At 43.3% G+C, this 25,626-nt stretch overlaps 1 protein-coding gene across 6 annotated transcripts in view; it reads left to right on the plus strand.

The window, feature by feature from the left end:
* Positions 1 to 25,626, plus strand: part of nphp4 (nephronophthisis 4) — a 591,121-nt gene that overhangs the window by 12,728 nt on the left and 552,767 nt on the right. Inside the window, exon 1 of one of the 6 annotated variants that reach the window (XM_038821770.1) lies at positions 7,171 to 7,215. The exons of the other annotated variants lie outside the window; for them this stretch is intronic. The gene's annotated coding sequence lies outside the window, so the exon portion shown is untranslated. Of the gene's footprint in view, positions 1 to 7,170; positions 7,216 to 25,626 lie in introns of those variants that run through there. 6 annotated transcript variants of the gene reach the window in all.

The raw sequence follows: 25,626 nt of genomic DNA on the forward strand, positions 1-25,626 counted from the left end.
TAAAAGTAAAATCATCATTGGCAGAAACCCCTGAGCGTTGTTGTTTCCCTTTAAACTCCTGTCGCCACCACTCTCACCTACCCTTCACCCCTTTCCATGCAAGCTACCGCCCCATCTCCAATCACCTTTTCACCTTTAAAAGCCTTTGAACTTGCTGTCATTTTCCAAATCCATGGATACCCGCGATGGCATCTCTTCCCACTTGTGCAAGGTTACATCTGAAGTCCCGAACTTCATTTCACACCTCATTCTAAAACACATAACCAAACACCTCGCTCAACCCATCCATTGTCTCTGATTTGTTACAATGCTTGTCCAACACTCAGTAATGAATGAGAGGTTTTCTCCAATTTTATGTGTGTGTGTGTGTATGTATATATATATATATATATATAAAATATGGGGAAGACAGAAAACATCTTCTTTACAGAAGTGATAGAGTGAACATTTTGGTCCCTTTCAGTTTTTTAAAATAAAGTTTTCCATTTGAATGCTTAATATTTGCACTGAGCCTTCATATGCTCCAAAAGAAGTTCTTGCACATCTCCACCAGGTTGCTCAATTGCCCCACTTTCACCTTCCTCTCCAAAAACGTAAGTACTTATTGAGCACTGAGAGGGTGCTGATTTTTGGAATAGTTAATCTATCAATTTTTAATCAGAAGTAGATTAAACCTAGGCTAAAGCTCCGGTGCAGAGTGTTACACAGTCAAAGATGCATTATTTTAGGCAAGAAAAACCTCTTTTGCCATTTTAGATGGACATGCCGTTTTAGGAGAACATAACAAATCCCATCAGATTATTTAGGAGGAAAGAGAAGTTCTCACATACATTGTAGTCAACATTTATCTCTCAACAGTCACTCAATGACAGATTATCTCTTCACATTGCTGCCTGTGGGATCCTGCTGTGCACAACTGGCTGCCATATTTCCTACATTACAACAGTAATTACATACACTTCAAAAAAAAAAAGTAGTAATTCACATCCCTAATTCATGGAGGAGAAAGCAGGAGTTGGCTATTGAGTTGGATGATTAGCCATGATCGTGATAAATGGTGGAGCAGGTTTAAAGGGCCAAAAGGCCTCCTCCTGCTCCTATCTTCACCTGAATCAAAGCACATGACAGGACCTGAGCACATAATCCACATGAACACTTCAGTTAGTATTGAAGGAATACAACTTAAAACCTTCTGCCAGTTCAATTAGACAAAAAAAAATCCTACATACTAATCAGAGAAGCACAGGGAGCTCTGTTGACCCATATTTACCTTTCAAAGATGACCAAAAATAGATTAAAGGACATTTATCTCCTTGCTGCTTATTGGATTTGTGTGTACACATTGGTGGTTGCTTTTGCCTACATAAAACAAACTACACTTCAAAAGTAATTCAATGGCCGTCAATCATTTTCAGATGTTCCGAGGATAGGAAAAGTACTTTGAAATTGTTACTTCTTTCTCTTTGATATCGAAGTGAAATGTCATTCAGAATCTGACCACCTCGGTGACAGCTCAACGTTGGCAGGGATAATGGGGCCACTGAAAGAAAACAGTCACATACAACAGCTGGAAGGATGGAACTGGTCCTTAAATTAATGGTCAGACCAACAGATTAAAAATAAAATTAAGGCTGGTTTTAGATGTGAAAGCACACAAACTGGTCCATGATGTCAGTATACAGCAGTCACCTCAAGAACTACAAAGGATAAAGGTGGCAGACCTGAGCGACTCTTTCAACTTATAACCACAAGGAATAGAACCCTTCCTTATATGCATTGACACTAACATTGTATTTAAAAGGCAGTTTAACAAAAAGAACTTGACAAATATCATCACCTTCTGTTCATTCACTTACAAACCAATGCAATTACGTAAATCCTACAGAGACGTGTTATAGAGATCTACCATACGGTTCAAGTGCAGTCTCGCATACACTTTAAAACTCGGTAGAAATTTGAGTTACACTTTTAGGATGCAAAGTAAGACTCTTTTATTGCCTCTACTGATTACAATTGAGAGAAACTTAAATCTATTCTCAATAAAGCCTTGCCAGCAAAAGACTTAAAGAGAATTAATTTATAAAACAATTTTAACTTTCAAAAATAATACAGAAATGGTTTCTTGCTTGAGGCAAAGACAGCTTGTGCAGACCTCCAGAGTTTTAGAAGGGAAAATATGAAAATAAGTATAGCGAATAGTCAAGTAAAAGTATAGATTGATCAGGATAGAAAATGGCTTCCCGAACCTCTATGTTTAAGGAGAATGTTATCAGTCTAACTCCATCTGTCCCTGCCATTCCGATGTGCTGATTGGCTTGGATGGGTTTCAAATACATTTGGTTGGATGGTTAGTTGTCAATCATCAGTGTGCAACATATATTCAGATATGTTACATTTGTAGATTTTTGTGTGTGTTGGAATGTAATATGTCCTCTTAATCAATTCTAGTTTTTGATGGTTTATTGCTGACTATGCTTCTATCTGAATTCTGAACAATGGTGTGTTCATGTAGTCATACCTTTTGCTATTTAAAACAATGGTCAGTTTATGATATCAGTAAAAATGTTGCATACTCTCTAGCTAGTTTCTTTGAATGTTTCAGATCCTGTGTTTTGCAAATTCTGCAAGCTGTGTATTTGTAATCTAAATTATGCTTTAAGTTATATGATGAAATCCACTTTAAGATGGATTTTTTTTTAAAAATGTAGATTACCCAATTATTTTTTCCAATTAAGGGGCAATTTAGCGTGGCCAATCCACCTACTCTGCACATTTTTTTGGGTTGTGGGGGCGAAACCCACGCAGACACGGGGAGAACGTGCAAACTCCACACAGACAGTGACCCAGAGCCGGGATCGAACCTGGGACCTCAGCGCCGTGAGGCGGTTGTGCTAACCACAAGGCCACCGTGCTGCCCAAGATGGATTTTAAACTGGGCTTTAGTTTTTACATTTAAGTGGCTAAATCAATTACCCTTTTACCTATTAGAAATGGACAGTTTCCTTCACATGTAAACCTGACACTTGCCCATGGTATACCTCCGTCAAGAATTACGTCTGTTCCTTTCACAAACAAGAAAAGTGGTGTCAAATACTTTTAAATGAATGCGTGCAATATATGAAACAAGGTAAATGAGTTTGTAGCACACATTGAAATTGGCGGGTATTATGTTCTGGACATCACTAGAAACCAGAACATAGCATTGTGGTTAGCACTGTTGCTTCACAGCACCAGTGACCTGGGTTTGATTCTTGCTTGGGCCACTGTCTGTGCAGAGTCTGCACGTTCTCCCCGTGTCTGCGTGGGTTTCCTCACACAAGTCCTGAAAGACGTGCTTGTTAGGTGAATTGGAAATTCTGAATTCTCCCTCTGTGTACTCGAACAAGCGTCTGAATGTGGCGACTGGGGGATTTTCACATTAACTTCATTGCAGTGTTAATGTATGCCGTATTGTGACACTTAATAAAGATTATTATTAAAACAAAAGTGGGTCAGTGAGGACAGGGCTGACAGGCAAATGAGACCTGTTGCAGAATAGGAGAGATAAGCAAAGTTTAGAAGAACTGAAGTTTGGGAAGGTGGATGATGGGAAGCTGGCCAGGGAAGTATTAGTATGAAGAGTTATCCAGACTCGAAACATTAGCTCTGTTTTCTCTCCACAGATGCTGTCATACCTGCTGAGATTGTCCAGCATTTTCTATTTTTGTCTCCGATTCCAGCATCCACATGAATTTGCTTTTATGAAAGTATTGAGATAGTCTGTTTGGAGGAGACAGAGATATAGATATTGTTTCATATGGGCTGTGTTGGGCTGGAGATGGATGATCTGGAGTAGGAAAAAAGCAGTCATTCATGTCTTCTGTGTGGGGTCAGAAGCTCGGCTCAGGATTAAATAACAAGCAAGGTTATTAATAGTTTTATCCAGCCTGAGATAGAGGCTAGGGAGGGGGTTTGGGGTTTCTGACAAATAGGACTGAAGATGTGTTTGGCTTTCCCAATGTTTACCTTGAGGAAATGGGAAATCATCCAAAACTGGATGTGGAGCAAAACAGTGTGAATACAAAATGACAGTGGAGGAGGTCAAAAGAGAGAGAGAGAGTAAAAGCGTAGAGTTAGGTGTCATCAGAAATAATTTGGAATTTTACCCCATATCTGCAGATAATGTTACCTTAGCTTTGGTATGTAGAAGATGTCGAATCCAAGAATGGATTCTTGTAGGACTCCCAATATGATGATGTGGAAATAGTAAGAGCAACTAGAGCTGCTTTGACCATGATTGCATAGATAAGAGTGAAACCATATAAAAGTAGTCCGTGTAAAAGTAGTGGTTAATTGTGTCAAAGGCTCTTTCAAGGTCAAGGAAAAAAGGTCAAGGTGTGTTACAGTCATGGAAGATAACATTTGTGACTTTTATGAGGGATATCTCACTATTTTAGTATTGGCGGAAAGTTGATTTGGAGGGGTCCAAAGAGGGACTGCAGGCGAGGTGGGCAAGGTAGCTTTGTCCTGTGTTACTTGCTCTTGTGCTCCATCATGACTCCATATTGGGTTTTCTTTCACTTTATGTTTGCTTGGCTCTCCTTTCTCCTTTCAATTTCAGCAAGGTCTAACAATTATCTACGCTATCTTTGTAACTTTTGTAAAATTTGTAACAGTTTTTGCCCCCCCCCGCAACATTTACTTCAAACTTCACGTACATTGCGATTTTCCTGTTCCTCAACCAAATTAACTGCCCAAAGAGTAACTTTGGCCATCTATGTGCTAAGTAGGAATATGTGCTGAGCCAGGCAGATTGCCTGTTGTCAGAAAATAGCTCTTTGGACTAGATTAACTCTACAACATAGCCGTTCTGAACTGGACCTTAAAATTTTTAAATCTACTTTCTGATAAAATGTTTTGCGGTGAAACATGCATATTCCCCAAACGTTCAGTTTTGTCATTCTGAGTCCCATTAGTTATGTTTTCACATTTAATTTGAATTCCACTATCTGTGGATGCTGGCTGCATTTGTTTGAGGTGAGTACTTCCATTTTCAGCTGTCTTAAATAAATGAATGATAGGTGGTTGGCGCACTTGAATTCATCACCTACATCAGCTGCAGAAGATCTCCAAACCATTAGCCCCTTTGACATTGCAATTTCAGCTGCATCATTGAAAATGAGAATTGTGGTCCTTTGTCAGGATCAAAAGAGTTTAAAAGTAATTGAATCTAATGTTCACGTAGATAGAGGGTTTCTGTTTTTTGCGTGTGGCAGTAATTGAACAGTCAAAGTTTTCTAGAAATCTTGAACTTTCTGAGTTTCAATTGCTCCTGAAGGACCATTGCTCCTTGCTGTTGGTTGTTCACACGAAGAGCACAGTTGAGAATGGATTGCTTGCAATTAAACTTGTCTCTAGGGTGCTTTAAAAGAGAGAGGCAAAGGAAGGGCAGTTATTACAAAAGGAAAACAAAGCAATGTTATGGACAGAAAGCATCAGGATTTTATTTGAGACCACGATCATCAAGACAAGTCAGGAGTGAAGGATTTCTCCTGCTCGCTGAAATTCTTTCTCTTCTACCTCACCACATTACTGTCTCTCCACATTATTCTCCTCTTCTAAAGTCTGCTGTAATACACATTAAAAAAAAAAAATCCAATTAAGGGGCAATTTAGCATGGCCAATCCATCTACCCCGCACATCTTTGGGTTATGGGGGTGAAACCCACGCAGTCCTGGGCAGAAAACTCCACACGGACAGTGACCCAGGGCTGGGATCGAACCCGGGTCCTCAGTGCCGTGAGGCTAAAGTCTGCTGTAATACATCTGATCAAACTTTTGTTCAATTTTTCTCGTCTCTCCTTTGAATGGATATCTCTCTTCTTTGCATCTGTGTCAAACGTCTTGGAACGTTTTTATATTTAAAAAAAATGTATTTTGTTACAAACATGTATCAAAGCAGGTTACAGCCAATAAACACCCCGGGAAACATATTTCCCAACAATCAACTATACAGTCTGTGCAGAATTTTCCCCTTTTTCACCCACCCCACCCACCACCCCCCTGCGACGAACAGCTCCTCAAACACAGTCACAAACATCCCCCACCTTTTCTCATACTCCCCTGCTGAGCCCCTTAACTCATACGTTATCTTTTCCAACTGGAGGAAGTCGTACAGGTCACCCAACCATGCCGCTACCCCCGGTGCCGATGCCGACCGCCACTCCAGTAAAATTCGCCGCCGTGCAATCAGAGAGGCCAAGACCACAACATCGGCCTTCCTCCTCTCCATGTGCTCCGGCTTCAAAGGGCCCGGGGTCCACCTCCTCCTCCACTACCCTGGCAAAGAGTGCGAACACTCCCGCCCAGAATCTTCCCAATTTTTTGCAACCCCAAAACATGTGCGCGTGATTCGCTGACCCCCGCCCACACCTCTCACATGCATCTGCCACCTCCTGAAAGAACCGACTCATTCTCACCCGAGTCATATGCACCCTGTGCACAACCTAAAGCTGTATCAGGCTCATCCTTACACAAGAAGAGGTCCCATTTACCCTTCGCAGTGCTTCACTCCATACTTGTCGTGGAAATCATAATAAAGACAAATTCCTCAAGGTTTGATTTAAGGAAATTTATTTACACAAATATATTTGCGGAGAGAGAGTGTTCCAGCTGCAAAAGCCAGGGCACTGCACTCTGAGATTCGATTATTGAAGAATGCATATCTTTATAGTCTGAAATAACAGCTTGAAGTAAACAGGCATGTTTATATTAAATAGACCTTGGAAAGTACGCAAGATGAAATACGTAGTACATATGTTCTTGCCCTTGGCTAAAAACATTTTGTTATCTTTGGGAGGTCAATGTGTTTTCATAATAAGGCCAAGACCAGAATATTAAGCAGTATTTAATTTATGTTACCTGACCTACTTATTTTAGTCCAAAAGCAGTGTTGAACTTTAGTCAAGCATTTCCCAGCATGCTTCAAAGTTGGTTTATGTTAATTTCCCTTCCACAATACTCCTCAATTGATCTCCCCTCCCAACTCCGTGGAGTGACACAGATGAGAAAAATTAAATAGTCTTTCGTCACTAGAAGCAATGTATTAGCTCCAGCCACTTAAATCTAATAGTAAAAATAGATTTTCTTTAATAGGTCATTGCTGGTGTAAAAGTCAGAACCAATCGGAATTGAAAAGTAGAATATAAATTTGACACTACATCTTAATGCCACAAAAGTGAGTAAAATTAAATTACAACATTATTGAAGCTACCATACTTACAAAGCACCACCAATTTCAACAAAAAAAATCTTCAAACTCGTAACACAGTATGCTTTCAAATTAGACCAACAATTATTGTATGCATTGAACATATAAAAGCGTTCCAATATAGGAAGAATTATGGGCCTGCTGGGGAGGTTTGGAGGGTTCTCAGGGTACAAGCTGAATGTAGGGAAAAGGGAGGTGTTCCCAGTGAATGAGCTGGGACAGCAGGCTAATTTAGGGGGGGATACCATTTACGGTAGCGTATTTGGGGATTCAGATAGCGAGGGAATGGATGGGGCTCCATAAGTGGAACTTAACGAAGCTGGTGGAGGAGGCCAGAGAGGATCTTAGGAGATGGGATACACTGCACTTAACATTGGTGGGGACGGTCTAGGTGGTGAAAATGAATATTCTGCCGAGGCTCTTGTTTATCTTTCAGACTTTCCCGAACTTTATACCAAAGGCCTTTTTTCTGAAAGTGGACTCGATCGTCTCGGACTTTGTATGGGCTGGAAAGGTGCTGAGGGTGGGGAGGACCCTGCTACAGAGGCAGAGGCAGCAGGGGGGGTTGGCGTTGCTGAACTTGCTCATTATTATTGGGCGACGCATGTGGACAAGTGCGGCGGTGGTGGGAAGGAGAAGGGGTAGAGTGGGTTAGGGTGGAGCAAGAATCTTGTAAGGGGTCCAGTTTGAGAGCTATGGTGACGGCAGTGTTGCCAATGGCTCCGAGTAGGTATTCAGGGAGCCCAGTGGTGCAGTTCACGGTGAAGATATGGAATCAGCTGAGGAGGTATTTTAGAATGGAAGGGATGTCAGTGTTAACGCCGCTGTGCAAGAATTTTGGATAGTGTATACAGGAGGTGGAGGGAAGTGGTGCTGTTCAAGGCGAGGGGTTTGTATTTGGAGGAAGGATTCACCAGTCTGGAGGAGCTAAGGGAGAGGGTAGAGCTGCTGAGGGGGAGTGAGTTCAGGTATCTGCAGGTTAGGGGACTTTGCGCGAAAGGTCTGGAGGAGGTTCCCTAGTTTTCCGGGATACACCCTGCTGGAGCGACTGCTGCTTCCGGATGTGGAAGGGGAGGGAAGAATGGGGGATACATACATGTGGTTGGGGGCGCAGGGGGGGAAGTGGGTGATGAATATCAAGGAGAAATGGGAAGGGGAGTTGGGAGAGGAGATCAATTGGGGAATATGGAGTGAGGCACTGTGTAAGGTAAACGGGACCGTCTCTTGTGCAATGATGAGCCTGATGCAGTTTAAGGTGCACAGGGTGCATATGAATCGGGTGCGAATGAGTGGGTTCTTTCAGGGGATAGCAGATAAGTGTGAGAGGTGTGGGCGGGGCCAGCAAATCACGCGCACATGTTTTGGGGTTGCAAAAATTTGGGAAGATTGTGGGTGGGAGTGTTTGTGGTCTTAGCCAGGATAGTGAGGGAGGAGGTGGACTCCGACCCTTTGGTGGCGATATTTGGGGTTTCAGAGAAGCCGGAGCTCAGGGAGAGGAGGAAGGCCGATGTGGCATTCACCTCTCTGATTGCACGACGGCGAATTTTACTGGAGTGCCGGTTGGCTTCGGCACCAGGGGTAGTGACTTGGTTGGGTGGCCTATACGACTTGCTGCGGTTGGAGGAGATAAGGGTCTCTGCAGGAGGGCTTGACAAAAGGTGGGGGATGTTTGTGACCGTGTTTGTTGCGGGGGGTGGGGGTGGGGGAGGCGTGGGAGTGTGAAAAACGGAAATAATTTGTACAGTCTGTGTAGTTGATTGCTGGAATGTATATTTCCAGGGGTGTTTATTTGCTGTAACCTGTTTTGACACATGTTTGTAATAAAATACATTAAAAAATAAGACCAGTGTAAATGCGGTCCATTTCAGAGGCTGGTTTTGTGCAACCAACCTTGTGACCTGAATCTCCAATCCCCTTTAGCATGTGTTCAATCTCTCAACCCAAATAATCCCACTTGCACGCCATGGGGCTGGTGTCAGAAACGAGAAAGGTGTCATACTGATGAGCTTTCCTCTGCGATGTGATCTGTGTGTGATCTGTTGCTGAACGGGGAATTTCTCTCTCCTCCACCCAGGGACATGACTATTACTATTTTAAAAAATTGTTTTCAGTGGAATTGTAAATTAGGCAGCATTCCATTCTTCTCCTTGTCTCAAAGACATTGATTTGTGTTATATGTATGAATTACATTGAGCAGAGATCTCTGATCTGAATTGCCATGGAAATAGTGGCGTAGTTCTGCATCAGAATCAAGCTTTTCAAATGGATTGATCTTTAGCTGTGGAAGAACTCTGTCGCGTCTTTCATTTCCTAAAACCACGGCTTCCAGCTTTTTTGTTACTTGCAAGGAGTATTTTTAAAACTGCAAAACTGGGGAGGCTTCTAAATTTTGTCTAAAACATAAAGTGAAGCAAAGCTGGTAGAGGACACAAGATTGATGGGAAGTCTGAATGAGGAAAGGAGATAAGCTTTTGTTACGCTCCATGATACTCTTTATAATCTCCCCTGACTGACAGACCATCAGCTAATTTGCATTTCTCATTCCTCTCACCTGCCTTTGCTAATGAAAAATGGCTGTTTCTTTTAAATTGTTCTGTTGCAACTGCCAATACTATTGAATCTGCTTCTACCAATGTTCATATGGTGTGTTCAAGATCATAAATTGCTGTGTTTTAAAAGAAAATCTCATGTCACCAGTGACTGTAGAGTATTGTGTGCAGTATTAATCTCCTTAGTTAGGGAAAGATGTAAATTCATTAGAAGTTCAGAGAAGGTTTACTCTACTAAAACCAGGAATGGGTGGGTTGTTTTCCGAGAAAAGGTTGGAGAGGTTAGGATTATGTCCACTGGAGTTGAGAAGAATAAGGCAACTTTTTGAGGGCAGCACAGTGGTTAGCACTGCTGCCTCATAGCTCCAGAAACCCGGGTTCAATTCCGGCCTCGGGTTACTGTCTGTGTGGAGTTTGCACTTTCTCTCCATGTCTACGTGGGTTTCCTCCAGGCACTCCGATTTCCTCCCAGAGTCCAAAGATGTGCAGGTTAGGTGTATTGGCCATGTTAAATTGCCCCTTAGTGTCCAAAAGGTTAGGTTGGGTTACTGGATTACAGGGATAGGATAGAGGCGTGGGCTTAAGTAGGGTGCCCTTTCCAAGGGCCAGTGCAGACTCGATGGGCCGAATGATTCTATGAGTCCTTTAAGATCCTGAAGAACCTTGACAGGTTGTCTTGTTGGAGAATCTAGAGCTCGGGGTCACTGTTTAAAAATAAGGTGTTGCACACTTGAGACAGATGAGACTTTTTTCTCCCAGAGGGTCGTGAGTCTCTGTAACTCTCTTCCTCCAAAGGTAGTCGAAGCAGAGGCTGTGAATATATTTTAAGGCATAGCTAGATTAATTTTAAAATAATTCCAATTGAGGGACAATTTAGCATAGCCAATCCACGCACCCTTCACATCCCTGGGCAGCATGATACCACAGTGGCTAGCACAGTTGCTTCACAGCTCCAGGATCCCAGGTTCGATTCCTGGCTTGAGTCACTGTCTGTGCGGAATCTGCACGTTCTCTCCATGTTTGTGCGGGTTTCCTCCGGGTGCTCCGGTTTCCTCCCACAGTCCAAAGATGTGTAGGTTATGTGGATTGACTATGTTAAATTGCCCTTAGTTTTCAAATAAAGTTAGTTGGGGTTACGGAGATAGGATGGAGGTATGGGCTTGGGTCGGGTGCCCTTTCCAATGCCGGGTGCAGATCAGATGGGCCAAATGGCCTTCTTCTGCACTGGAAATTCTATGATTCTATGATCTTTGTGTTGTGGGGGTGAGACCCACGCAGACATGGGGCGAATGTGCAAACTCCACACGGATATGACCCGGGCCGGGATCGAACCCCAGTCCTCGGCGCTGTGCGGCAGCAGTGTTAACCACTGCGCCTCCCCAGCTAGATAGATTCTTGATTCACAAGGGGGGATGAAAGGCTTTTGGGTGTAAGGTTACAATCAGATGATCGTTGAACTCACTGAATCGCAGAGCTGACTCGAGGGACCGAGTGGCCTACTTATTTTTGTGGCCGTAATTCTCTGGCTGTTGGATTCCCTGCTCCCATTGGCAGCGTATACCTGCCCATGGGAATCCCGGCAACGCGGAGTGGCTTCAATGGGAAATCCCTATTAAAGTAAGTGGAAAGTAATAAGCGGCAGAGTATAAAACTGATGTTCTAACACTTGACAGTTTCCAGCCAGGCCTGTTAGGTTAAAATTGCTCCCATATCTTTGAAGCTGTTAATACAGTCGGCAGCAGTATTCTGAGTTTAGCTCGTGCAGATCTTGCAGAAGTCTGTAACCTGTTTGCTGTCTGTCTGGAGGGCATGCGATTAATCTTTTCCTGGAAGTGAAAGGTTGACACTGCTTGATTCTGCTGTGAATATAAATTGGTAAGACAAAATATCAGATAATTAGATGAAGGTTTTTGTTTCGGGGCATTGATTTTTACTTAATTTTTGTGCCTTTAAAGCAATAAAGCTGATGTGTCTTGCATTGCAGACAGTGCAGAAAGTAGTGCACAAGTCCAGAGAATTGTCTTAGAATCCTATATTCAGCTGAGGGTCAGGCGTCTCTTCATAGTACTCAATATTCAGAGATACACCGTCCAAGAAAAAAGACTTGTTTGTTCAAAGATTTCCAGTGATAGCAATCTTGATGAAATCTCTCTACTGAATGAGGGTGCAGAGTAGAGACTAAGATAGGAGAGTACCAACAAAAAGGATAAAAGCAACAACAAAACTGCCCTAAAGTTTAATACTATTATATGATAGCTCCTTCAGCGATCCACGACTGTAGGTTTAATTCTTAGTAATGATTAATACTTAAATCCATTATCTACTTGGAGGATCTGCCAGAGGACAAATGACTTGTACTTATGTTGCTGCTTGAAATGAACCCTACCTGTGAAATTCTGAATTGGGAGTAGTGTGGAAATTTGTGAGATGCTTGCCAGTTCTCAGCAAGCGATTAAATATTTGCTGTTGTTTTTGTGGAGGAAGGAAGCACGCCAGTGCTAAAAGTTTGTGGCACATTGTGCACATGCAGGTCCTTCCATAGAGATAAATGGCGGGGGCTTTTGGGACCATTTGATGGAACTTATATACAGAATGATTTGAATATTTCGTTCAAGCTAACAAGATATCAACAGATATAAAAGTCTCAATATTCCTGAGCATAATGGGGTGTTGAAAAACATTTAACTGCCTCAGGAGTCTGGCACAGCTGGAAACGCCAGGCAGAAAAGCATCCGAAGAAATAATTGAAGTTTTGCAGGGCCACTATTCACCAAAACCGTGAGTCATTGCAGAAAGGTTTAGGTTTCATAAGCGCAACCAAGAAGAAAGTGAATCGATTACACAGTTTGTAACTACCTGAAAAAACTGGCTGAACACTGCGAATTTTGGGATGTGTTAATATCATCAGAGATGGATTAGTTTGTGGTTTAAGGACCGAAGCTATACAAAAACGATTGTTAACCGAAAGTAACCTGACCGTAAAGCTTTGGAAGTTGCTGCACCCATGGAATTAGCAGTCAAAGATGCTCAGCAGTTGAGTTCCAGCACAAGAGTATACAAGATGTCGGCTGAAACTTAAAATCAAATGCAGACTCGCACTTGCCGCTCAGCCGCAGATTGTTGGTTCAAAGACATCATGTGCAGAAATTGTGGCAGAAAGGGACACATTGCATGAGCTTGTTGGAAAAGCTTCAGGCAAAAGTTCCAGGAAGCAAGAGCCAAATAAAATAAATGGCAAGCTGAATCGAGGAAAAAGTGTCCACATGGTACAAAAAGATGTCAGAAAGAACTGTATTCACAGTTTGAAGGTGAGCTGTCATTAAATGTACAGAAATGTAGTTATTTCTGGTGCAACAAACCAATATTGGGTCACTTCATTACTGGATGGTCAGCTGGCGAAGGTGGAGGTGGACACTTGGGCAGCCGTCTTGCTGATGCCTTGCTGATGTTAATCAAGAAAACTATGATTAACGTTGTGCAACCCTTGAAGATAGTGTTAAAAACCTACACTGGAGAAGTGATTCCATTAAGGGATCGTATTGATGTAACAGTACAATTAAATGGACAGATGGCAGTTTTATGTCCTTCCACGCAGTCAAAGGAAATTATTTGGCACTAATGGGAAGAAATTGGCTGGAAAGGATCAGATTAAATAGGGCCAAGGAAAATCTCATGACAGATTCCAAATCAGGTCCACCCAAAATCCTGAAGAAACATGCTATTGTCTTCAACAGTGGGAAGGGAAGCATGAAGGATATCTCTATAAAGCTGAAGATCAAATAAGAAAGTCAGGTGAGATGATTAAAGGCTAGTTTGTGCTGTAAGCAATCAGACCTAAGGGAAAAGCAGAATTAGAATGGCTGGTCAGAACAGGAGTCCTTGAGCCCACTTAATGTGAGTGATTTGGCAACGCCCATCATACCCATGATGGAAAAAATACAGATCTGTATGCATTTGTGGCAATTTTGAAGTCACTATTAATCCTGTACTGTGTGCAGAACAATACCCTCATCCCTGATTGATGAATAATCACTGGGTTGGCTGGAGTCCAAAATCGACCTCAGTCAAGCATGTCTCCAAATCAACATGGAGTCACTCAATTCTTTTTTTTAAAATTTAGAATACCCAATTATTTTTTGCCAATTAAGGAACAATTTAGCGTCGCCAATGCACCTAACCTGCACATCTTTGGGTTGTGGGGGTGAAACCCAGGCAGACATGGGGAGAATGTGAAAACCACACGTACTGTGACCCAGGGCTGGGACTTGAACCCGTGTCCTCAGCGCCGCAGTCCCAGTGCTGACCACTACGCCACATGCCGCCCGGATTCACCACAATTCTTGACGATTGTAACAATTTGGCATTACTTTAATGCTAGCATTGTTCCAGCGAGCTATGGACTAAGTCTTAAATGGACAGAATCCAATATTACCTGGATGACATCTTGGGGAGAATGAGGAATAACATTTCCGCAACCTCGCTCCAGAGATTAGAACATTATGGATTAAGAGTCCGAAAAGACAAATGTGAATTTTTCCAATCTTCAATTGAATATCTGGATCATGCCATTGACGCCAAGGAACTGCAGTCGCCGAAGAAAGTCAAAGTCATTACCGAGGCAGTGACACCTCAAAATGTTAACCAGCTTTAATCTTTCTTGGGCTTACTAAATTACAACAGAAGTTTGGTCCTTAATGTGGTGACTATTCTAAACCCTTGTACAATCTATTGTGTCAAAATAAAAAGTAGAAATGGGGGTGATGGGTCACTGTGAGAGAGCATTCATGCAAGCTAAAGGAGTGTTACACATATAAGAAGTCCTGACACATTTTGACACAAATTGATCCTACAACAGGAATGTGATGCATCACCGTATGGGGTTGGGTGATGAGTTCGCACATAATGTCTGCGTGTCAAGGACCTTGAATAAAGCCTAAATCAATTAACCGCAGGTAATGAAACTCCAGGGATCATATTTAGAATAAAACGGTTCTACTAATTCCTGTATGTGAGGAAATTCACTTTTTTTTAATTTATTTTATTTAAAAAAAAATTTAGATTACCCAATTATTTCTTCTATTAAGGGGCAATTTAGCGTGGCCAATCCACCTACTCTGCACATTTTTGGGTTGTGGGGGCGAAACCCACGCAGACACGGGGAGAATGTGCAAACTCCACACGGACAGTGACCCAGAGCCGGGATCGAACCTGGGACCTCAGCGCCGTGAGGCGGTTGTGCTAACCACTAGGCCACCGTGCTGCCCCCGAAATTCACTTTATTGATGGACCATCGTCCACTAACAATGATTTTTGGACCTCCCACCAGCAGTCCATCACTGGCAACAACCAGGATGCAGAGGTGGGCTTTGGTCTTGTCAGTGTGCAGATGCCCGATCAAGTATAGTAAGTCAAACCTTCATGACCATGCAGATGGTCTCTCTTGACTACCCTTACCAAATAGTTTGTCAGTAAGCAGTTTATTTGGAAACAGTTTCTACTTTGAGCAAGTAGATAATACTCCTGTAACTGCAAGACAGGTGAAGAAGCATACCCGAAGGGATTCAGTATTGTAGAGGTTGGACATGGTGCTTCGAGACAAGACTTCAGGAGCAAACCCTGACTTAAAGCCATATTCCACCCAAAGAGTTATCCATATCTGCAGGTTGCTTCCCTGGGGGAATGGGAGTCATCATTACTAAGAATCGTGTATTAAACCAATTATATCAAGGCCACTGTGGTATTGTAAGGGTGAAGGAGATAGCCAGGACCTATTTTTGGTGGCTGGGGCTAGATGCTGATGTCTAGAAGAAGATGAGAATGTGTTTAGAGTGTGGAACCAGTCACTATTAGCCCTACCCTTGCACCCGTGAGAATCGCCAGAAGAGGCCTGGCAATGGGTACATGTTGACTAAACTGGACCACTGGAAGGGTACTTGTTTCTCATTCTAGTTGTCATTCAGTCGAAATGGCCTGAATTTGCTATCATAGAGTCAACGTTATCGGAGAAAACAATTGAGAGATTGGATGAAATCTTCAGTTTTGGTTACAGTGAACAATTGGTGAGTGACAATGGACCTCAGTTCATAACTCAAGAGCTCATATACTACTTGAAGGAGAAAAGGATTCAACGCATGTAGTCTGCTCCTTTCACCCTGCAACAAATGTTTTATACAAACGATGAAACATTCAGTAAAGGTTACCAGAGAACGATGTTCATTTAAACGGTTGCATCAATTCCTGCTCAAGTACAGGAATATTGTACGCTCAGCAGTCCAAAGATGTGCAGGTTAGGTGGATTGGCCATGATAATGTCTGTGCTAAGATGGCAGCAGGAATCCATTTTTCACTTGTGCTATAATTTATTGCCAGAACGTCTTGACCCTTGTTCTCCCGACACATGTCCTGATCCTGCTGCTTTTTGCTGACAATTTATTTTAAATGATAATTTAAAATAATAATTGGGGCAGCACAGCATGATAATTGGGGCAGCACGGTAGCATGGTGGTTAGCATAAATGCTTCACAGCTCCAGGGTCCCAGGTTCGATTCCCGGCTGGGTCACTGTCTGTGCGGAGTCTGCACGTCCTCCCCGTGTGTGCGTGGGTTTCCTCCGGGTGCTCCGGTTTCCTCCCACAGTCCAAAGATGTGCGGGTTAAGTGGATTGGCCATGCTAAATTGCCCGTAGTGTCCTTAAAAGTAAGGTTAAGGGGGGGGTTGTTGGGTTACGGGTATAGGGTGGATACGTGGGTTTGAGTAGGGTGATCATTGCTCGGCACAACATCGAGGGCCGAAGGGCCTGTTCTGTGCTGTACTGTTCTATGTTCTATGTTCTATAAATTGCCCTTAGTGTTCAAAAAGGTTAGGTGGGGTTACGGGGATAGGGTGGAGGTGTGCGCTTAAGTAGGGTGCTCTTTCCAAGGGCCGGTGCAGACTCGATGGGCCGAATGGCCTCCTGCTGCACTGTAAATTCTATGATAAATTCTGTGATAACCCAAATTTTTCTGACGTTGCTAATTTTTAAAAGTCAACTACGCACAGCATTTGTTATGCTACAGCCATCCAAGATAAAATAAATTGTCAGCAAAAAGCAGCAGGATCAGGACATGTGTCGGGAGAACAAGGGTCAAGACGTTCTGGCAATAAATTATAGCACAAGTGAAAAATGGATTCCTGCCGCCATCTTAGCACAGACAGGACCAGTCACCTATCGTATAAACCCGAGACAATGCACTATGGTGATGGCATTGGATCAATTTTTGTTGACCAGAACCAATCTGCCAGAGGCAAAACCAAGAGTCCAAATCCGGCTGTGGACCTTCCTGAGAGCCTGACACTAACTGAACCAATTGGAGAAAACAGCACCTCAATTGCCAGTCACACACCGAGCCAACCTCCGATCACTACATCAACTCCGGTTAAGATAACCACTGACAACATTCTCACACCAAGCTGGGGAAACCAGAGCATGCAGCAAGTACTAAAAAGCAGACGCCTGAGGTCCACTGACAACCTCCGGAACATCCGATGTATTGACTGTTATTGATTATTGCTGATTGATAATATTACACTGTTTGTTGTGTCAAGTACCTTGGATTTAAGGGGGGGGGAGGAAATGTTGTGTGTTCATAGTGTTTTTAGTGTTTCCTTGCAAGCAACCTTGTAGCTGAACAGGGGCACTTAAGAGAACGATTGCTTGACAACATTGGATAGGCTGTTTGCATGGGCAAATGGGCGGTCTAACATTGCAGCCTGTAGTGTCAACATCTTCTAAGTAAGCCTCTACCTTTCGGTTGAACCTCTGAGGCCTGCAGACTCAATTTTGAATCCACCACAGTCGGGTTGGAAGAGGTTCCAGATTAAGGTGGAATTTAAATTTGAGGCATTGCTGTGCTGGAGGTCAATATCGGTCAGTGAATACAGGCTGATGGGTGAATGAGACTTGGTGCAAGTTAGGATCCGGGCAGCAGCATTTTGGATGAGATCAAGTTTAGAAAGGGTGGAAGATGGAAGACTGGCAAGGAGAACATTGGAATTGTCAAGTCCAGAGATATCAAAAGAATATTTTTTGTCGCAGATGGGCTAAGGCAGATGTGGTCAATAGCACAGATAATTAAAACTAACATTAAACTAACTTCCAAATTTATCTACAATTCAGTTGCTTGTACTGTATTAACAAATATTGTTCATATATTTAAAGGTTGTGTATTTCTTTTATTTCAGGTTATATTTCTTCCCCTTGTTTAGGTTTGACTGAGCCATTTTGGGCCTCTGCCTATTTTCTTCTTCAGGTGCCAATAAGGTGTGTCGCAGAGTGATCCTCAGGGGAAGTACTTGGTATTTTGTGCAGCAGATTTTCTGAAATAAAAACAGCAAATGCTGGAAAGACTCAGCAAGGCCAGAAAAAAAAAAGATAATGGGCTGGATCTCCATGGACTTTTAAAATGGTGGGTGGGATCCAGATTCAGAAGCTCTAGCCCCATTTCTGGCAGATCCCATTTCTGCAAGTAGTGCCAAGGGGGGCAGGCTGTGACTGAAATGTGAGGGTAACCTGAACTCAGAAAGGTCATTTGAACTCCGAATTGAGTTCATGCTGATCAATTTCCACTTTACCAAGGGCTGTTACTCGCAGTGTGGTTAACAACTTTTTAGAGTGTTTTAAATGCTCATCAAGAATGGATGAGGCCGAGAACTGGTGAGGTGTGAAGTTATTTAAATCCCCAGTCCGTTAAAAATAAACAAAGCAGCCTGAGTGTCTTGATGAAAGTTGAAAAAAGTTCTTGCAGTTATAAGAGCAGTTTGTTGACATTTCCACAAGGACTATCATTATGCCATTATTAATGCTTGGCTGCTTTCCATAACCTGTAATTATCCGAGCAGGGGATCCCAAATCCACAGTTTTATTTTTTAAAAAAATGTTTATTCAGGAATTTTTCATAATCAGAGCAACCCAAAATAATCAATACAATAGAAGGGGAATAAAAATAAAGAAAAGACAAAAACACAATCTACCCGAAGTAACTTACGTGCGGAAGCTAACCTAAAATCCCTAACAGCGGCCGGAGACCAACTTCTTAAAAAAGGAAATAAATGGTTGCCATCTTAGGTCGAATCTCTCCATCGACTCCCTGATGGTGAACTTGACCTCCTCCAAATGCAGAAATTATATTAGGTCACCCAGCCAAGCAGAGGCAGTGGGGGGAGTGGGAGACCTCCACTCAAGCAAAGTTTAACTCCCAGCCATCAACGAGGCAAAGGCGAGGACATCCTCCTTCACCCCGGACTGTATCACCGGCCAATCGGACACCCCAAATATGGCCACCAGCAGACATGCATCCAAATCTACACAAGAGTATTTCCGACATGGTGTTGAAGCAAGATGCCCAGAAGTCTATCAACTTGGGACTGCTACACATATACATATGGTTAGCCGATCCACGAGAACAGCGCTCACATTTATCCTCAACCCCAGGGCAGCACCTGCTCATCCTGGCCCTGGTCAAGTCCTATGCAAAACCTTTAACTGAATCAGGCTCAGCTGAGCACATGAAGACGTGGATTGACCCTGTGAAGGGCCCCACTCCACACCTCACCATAAAGAATGTGACCCAATTCACCATCTCATTTCGCCCTCGCACCACTAAATACAGCAGAATCTGTTGAAAGCATGTGACCATATATGTCTGAAATAGACCCCCTGTCAGGCCAAGCCAATAACAGTATCCTCTTCATCAGGGAAGAAGGTGGCACCAGAGGCAAGGAGGGAAAAGCTTTAGGCAAAAAAATCGGGAATTTGGAAAAGCCTGGTGTAAGGATCCTTCTTGTTTATTCCCTTATTTTTCCTTTTAGGGTGGCACAGTTGTTAACACTCCTGCCTCACAGCTCCAGGGTCCCTAATTCAATTCCAGCCTCGGGTGACTGACTGTGTGGAGTTTGCACTTTCTCCACGTGTTTGCCTGAGTTACTGGTGCTCTGGTTTTCTCCCACAGTCCAAAGATGTGCAGGTTAGGTTGATTGGCCATGCTAAAAGAATTGTCCCTTAGTGTCCAAACGGTTACGGGGATAGGATGGAAACATGGGATTAATTAGGGTGCTCTTTCCAAGAGCCGGTGCAGACTCGATGGGCCGAATGGCCTCCTTCTGCACTGTAAATTCTATGATTACACATTTGATTCATGGATAGTTAAAGGACATGTGTCTTTAAGACAAGTGGCCTGTGCCTTTAGTTCAAGCAGAGGATTATGGCAACAGGAGAGATCATTGTGCTAGCCTGTGCTTGTTTATACAGGAGGTGTAGACTGACTGGCACCAATGACAGGGATTGGCAGGGCTCGGTTTGTTTGATTTGCCTGATGGTCAATGAATTGGCCCACAGTGTTGTGCTCTGCCTGGTAACAGGTGGATCTGAACCCACTGAAATGTTTTTCAGAGCTCCAGGGGTTGGGTTTCATTTCCGTTTGATCTTGCCATCCCGAAGGAAGGACCTGGTATCCTTTCCTCCACGTTTTTACCCAGAAAGGCTGTGTTTCTGAGCTGACAGAAAGCCTGGGTGAATCCGTCTGCAGGAGAACCATTACAGGCCGTGCAGGCAAAGTTCAGAATCTACTAATATTCCCCCAGAAAAGCCGTTTTTTCTCCAGAAGGCTTGTCTGTGAGTGCTGTATTGTCTAAACTACAGAGATCTGAAGATGAACCACAAACTGAAAGCAAGACTTGATGAAATAAAGCCTCTGCCTCCCCAGGAAGATTGTGAGCACAGGCTGAAAAACAAGGACTGTAATCTACAAGCTTACTGTGAAGAACGTATGCAAGGAATCGTCATCTGAAGCAAAGACTCTTTTCTCTTTCACTTACTTTCTCCCCCCTTTTCCACCCCTCTGTGTTTGTCTGTCTTGTGTGTGTGTGTGGGGGTATGTGTGTGTATAGGTGGTGATGCAAGTTAAAGTGGGAGTTATGTACTTATTAATAATTAACCAACTGAAATACGCATTTGCATATTTCATTATAATTCTTATAAATAAACAGTAATTGAGTTTAAACTTACAAACCTGGTTACTGTAATTATTGGGAACCAAGGGCCAAAGACTTTGGGTATTTTTCTAAGAATTGTTGGTTAATTCACTTGTGTTGTGATTTTGAGGCGAGTGGGGCTGGAACTGACCATGCACTAGCCCAAGGTGACATAACACTGGGTCGCTGGAATTTCTTAGCTAACTCCTTCAACCTCCCCTTCATGAACAGGTCTCAAACTGCTTCAGACCCTTCCCTTCCCGAAATTTAAACGTCACGTCCAAACCAACTGGTTAGAAAAGATGATTATTACATATAGGGGCTCGTGAAAATTGGGAAAGGAGCTTGAAATGCTGCCCAATCTGCTTCCAAATTATCAGGGAGGAGACCACCACGGAATATGAGGAAATTTGTACAGAGAAAAATGGCAACGTTGCAGTAACTATTGCTCAAAGACTAGAGATAGTGCAGGAGCATGCTTCCATTTGTCCCCCTATGGACCTGTGATCACTAAACCACAACAATATTTTCTGAACAAATAAAAGAAGATAATAATTTGTTGACCTAAAGAAGAAATAATTTGGGGAGAAAAATGTGGAGACACTGAAAGAAGAAAAAATCTTGTGCGTGCGTTCATTTTAATAGTCTGAGCCCTACCCGCCAAGCATTGGCGAGGTTGTTCCTCCTCTGCAAGTCTACATTAATACTACTAACCGGGCAAGAGTAATTTAACTTCTGAAGTGAGGCCCAGGTTTGGGCCACCCAGACCCCAGATACCGAAAGCTTATTTTCACGAGACGGGGAGGGGGGGGGGGGGGGGGGGGAATTAACTGTTGCCTAAGTTCAACTTGTATCCAGAGAAAGAGCCAAAAGTGCCAAGCAACTTCATTATGTGGTCTATGGAGGGTACTGCACCCATAATATAGAGAAGTAGGTATAATATAATCATTTACAAAAGGCTAAGAAGCGGAACTAAATGTAATAATATAAAGAACAGTATATAGTTGGCAGTTGCAGTGACACAGTTTAAAACTTGCTTGCCATTAGTGCAGGTTGGTCAAACCATTTTGCCTGGACGGGCCACATTTGAAAGCTTTTTGCGCTCCAAGGAAAATGACCTTGGGTGCACCATGACACATGAATTTCAAAAAGAGAAAAAAGATGAAGAAATAAAGCTGAGTAGTCGTGTGTGAGTTTGTGTGTGTCGGATGCACTCCCACTCTCACGGTGCTCACCCCCTGTGAGAGTGCATGATGGTGAAGGTGAATGAAAACCCTGCTCTGGGACTGAGTCTGATGGACACACACAGTCCCTGCGCGCGCACACTATCGCACCCCTCTCACTCCCCACTCTCACTCTCCCCTCTCGCTCTCTCTCTCTCACACACACGCAGTTTCCATTCACTCACTGCTCGGGCACTAGTGGCTCCCATTTCTGCTGCCTTATGCACTACTCTGAATGCCTGGGCCCTGCTTTCCGGTGAAGTGTTGGCTGGTGTAGACTTGAGAGATGAACAGACACTTCCAATACTGATGAAGGTTCAACTCAATTTTATTAACTAATTCTAACTAACTAACACACGATGACTGTGGGTCTAAATGATGCTAACTTAAACTAGAGACCTAAGCCTTGTCCGAACCAGTTGATTCTCTCAGCACGTGTTGTAAGTCTGTGCTGGGCTGGATGATTTCCTGTTACACTCAGAGGCAGCACCCAGAATGAGCGGGAACCGTGGTGCCCTCTGCCTTTATAGTGTGTGTATTCTAACTGGTTATTGGCTGCGGTGTTTGTACATGTTGATTGGTCCCTGTGTGTGTCCATCAGTGTGTGTCTGCACCTTGATATACTGGTGTATATTATGACATCCGGCATCTTCACACCTGGGCTCTCCTGCTTGCTGGCTCCCCACTCCTGGGTGCCTCGAGCCCCGAATGCAATGTGGCTGGTGTTTTTAAATAATTTTGTTCGACTTAAGGGGCAATTTAATGTGGCCAATCCACCTACCTTGCACATCTTTGGGTTGTGGGGGTGAGACCCATACAGACACTGGGAGAAGGTGCAAGCTCCACATGGACAGTGACCCGGGGCTGGGATCGAACCCGGGTCCTCGGCGACGTGAGGCTGAAGTGGCTAACCACTGCCTTCCCACATTTGAGCGTGATTGGAGGACCATCTCCATGCAGAATCTCCCATTCAAACGTACCTGTTTGACTGGCATTTTGAAAATGCCTCGAGGGTAGCATAGAGGGACGTCACAGGCTGCATTCCGGCCCACAGGCCACACATTAGACAAACATGTATCAGTGAATCTAGAATTGTTGTCAGGAAGTTAACCAAGAATGCCAACTGAAAAATTTGTTTGTGTTTTTAATCCCCTGTTTAGGTGGGAAAATAACACACTCTCAGCCCCTGCTGATCCTGTTTCTGATTTATACTTGCTGAAAAGAGAATTATGAGAATTTTTTGTGCTTTTTGAAATTGTTTAGGTCGATTCATAGCACACACCATGTAGCAGCAACATTAATACACATTCATGTCTGTGTTGCAAGTTGTAAAAGTTGAACTGAAATCAGTGCTGCCTGATCAATTTCTGCTCGTCTTCTGAGTTAGCTCATATGTTAATTTTCCTGTGTGTTCCAAAAAGACTAAAACAGTCGATTTTAAAGTCAAGTTACTGTCGAGCGCAAGGTAGAACGTATATGTTCACCAAAGCAACATATTTTCGTTCAGTTGCAAAATAAATTCTTAATAGTGGTGGGCTGAGGAAGAAATGCTTTGTGCAAGTGGGGAGTTGAGTCATGGAACAGAATGTCCCAGTACTGGCCTCCACTCGGAACTGACTTAGGTGATGTCAGACAGGGCTGCAATAGGGTACTGTACTACTATTCACCTTAATGCTTCTGCACCTCAGAGATAAGAAAAGACGGCCATGTTTTCCACTCATTCGCAATGAAGTGTGTTTGTATGGATGCCAGGGAAGGATTGGCTTGGCTGTGATGCCCTCCATTGCCGTCTAGCCTGCCCTTGTTCATTGCTCCCTGCCCATACAAATGAAACATGACTTCTTCGGCGCGGTCTTAGGAGGTTGCTTATGGAATGGCCCCGCATCCTCATGCATTTGCAAAGAAGATGGGGAGACGTTGGGTGGGCTTTAACAAAATCTAAAGAATCCCTACAATGGCGAAGGAGGCCCATTGAGTCTGCATATCTTTGGACTGTGGGAGGAAACCGGAGTACTCAGAAGAAACCCATGCAGACACGGGGAGAACATGCAAGCTCCAGACAGTGACCCAAGGCCGGAATTGGCTTAACCTTGGCCCTTAACCACTGTGCCACCGTGCCAAAATCAGTTCTGACAAGTTTCAAAAAAGAGATGCGATTTGCCCTGTCATCATTCAAAGTGAAATATTGAAGATCACTTTTCAGTTTTGAGATTTCCAACAGCTGTGTGCTACTAGTCTCAGTATTAGTTGTGAAGTGTCAAATAATAAGTGCTTTCTTGGCTGTGGAGAACTCTGGAATGTCGGGGTTTTGTGAATGATGCCACATAGATATCAATTCTTTCTTTGTGATTGCTTTGGTGGCCCAATTGTAAGACAAATGCTCGTTTCTCATGTCCAGGATTCGTAATTTAACTCCAGGTGTTGGGCTCATCCATTTTTCAAGTCTGTCCTACGTGGCATCAGATGTCACTTACTGGAAATAATGTTTCATTGCCTGGAATCTTCAAAGATTGGTTGAGCAGTCGAATGGCTGTGTTCTATATCAACAAAAATCTGAAGCCGTTTTGCTCGATTATACCTCCTGAACCAAGAGTTAATCGAGGTAACCTCTCTTAGTATACCATGTTCATTTGGCAGCACACAGCAATATCCTTCCATTACAGAGAATATAAGCCTAGTTAGAGGGATTTCTCCAACAGCAATAGGCTGCTGCTACTGCTATCACAATATGATGATTTATCCTCTGTCTGCCCTGTCTGTCTTGACTTCAGTTATAACCCCTGCAAACTGACACAGACTGTGCGAGGCTGCCTGCTGTGTTCACCACTTTGTATTATCAAACTGTCACATTGCATGGCCTAGCAACAAGAACCAATACTTGCCCAGCCTCACTGGCTCACTGACAGAACTGATCGCACTGCTCATGCATTGCTATTTGTAAAGTGCTTTTGTGTTCTCTGCGTCTTTATAAATATTAAACAGTTTCAGACAGTGATAGAAGATAAGCACAGGAACCAGGTGTTTACCTAATGAACAGTAATGTTTTCTTTCTATAGCAACGCTGTATTGAAACTTTGAAGCAGATTTATTGGCTTCTTGTGATATTTGCCAAGCTCTGGGAGCTTGACAGATCAAGTTGGCCTGCACTCTGTTCTTTCACAGGCTCCTACTCTGTTGCAGTCTCAGGAACTCCAATGCATTCGGTGTAATTGGATGAAAGGAATGTATCGCCAAGCTTGACTTTTGCTAAAATGTTGTGTGCTGGCATATTCAGCAGAAGTTTGAATCATTGATGGATGTAATGGAACGAGAACAGTTGGTTGCCTTGCACAGTATAAGCAGAGTTGTGGTGACCGTGAGCTTTGTTAATCAGCCCGACGCAGCTAGAAACTGCATCGATGCAACACAGGAACAATGGAGCCCAGTGTTTGAAGCAAAACTCATAAAACAAAAGATGCCCATGTTTCTTCTACTTTGATGTCAGACTCTTCTTGAAGCCCACCCTGAGATTTCCTTCTGCTCTTCACTGTGCTCTAAGCAAAGGCGCCGTTAAATGTTTTCAGTTTCTTGGTGGTTTTTAACCTATTGATAGCTGCTTTA

The sequence above is a fragment of the Scyliorhinus canicula genome, chromosome 16 (assembly GCF_902713615.1).
Source record: "Scyliorhinus canicula chromosome 16, sScyCan1.1, whole genome shotgun sequence".
Classification (NCBI taxonomy): domain Eukaryota; kingdom Metazoa; phylum Chordata; class Chondrichthyes; order Carcharhiniformes; family Scyliorhinidae; genus Scyliorhinus; species Scyliorhinus canicula.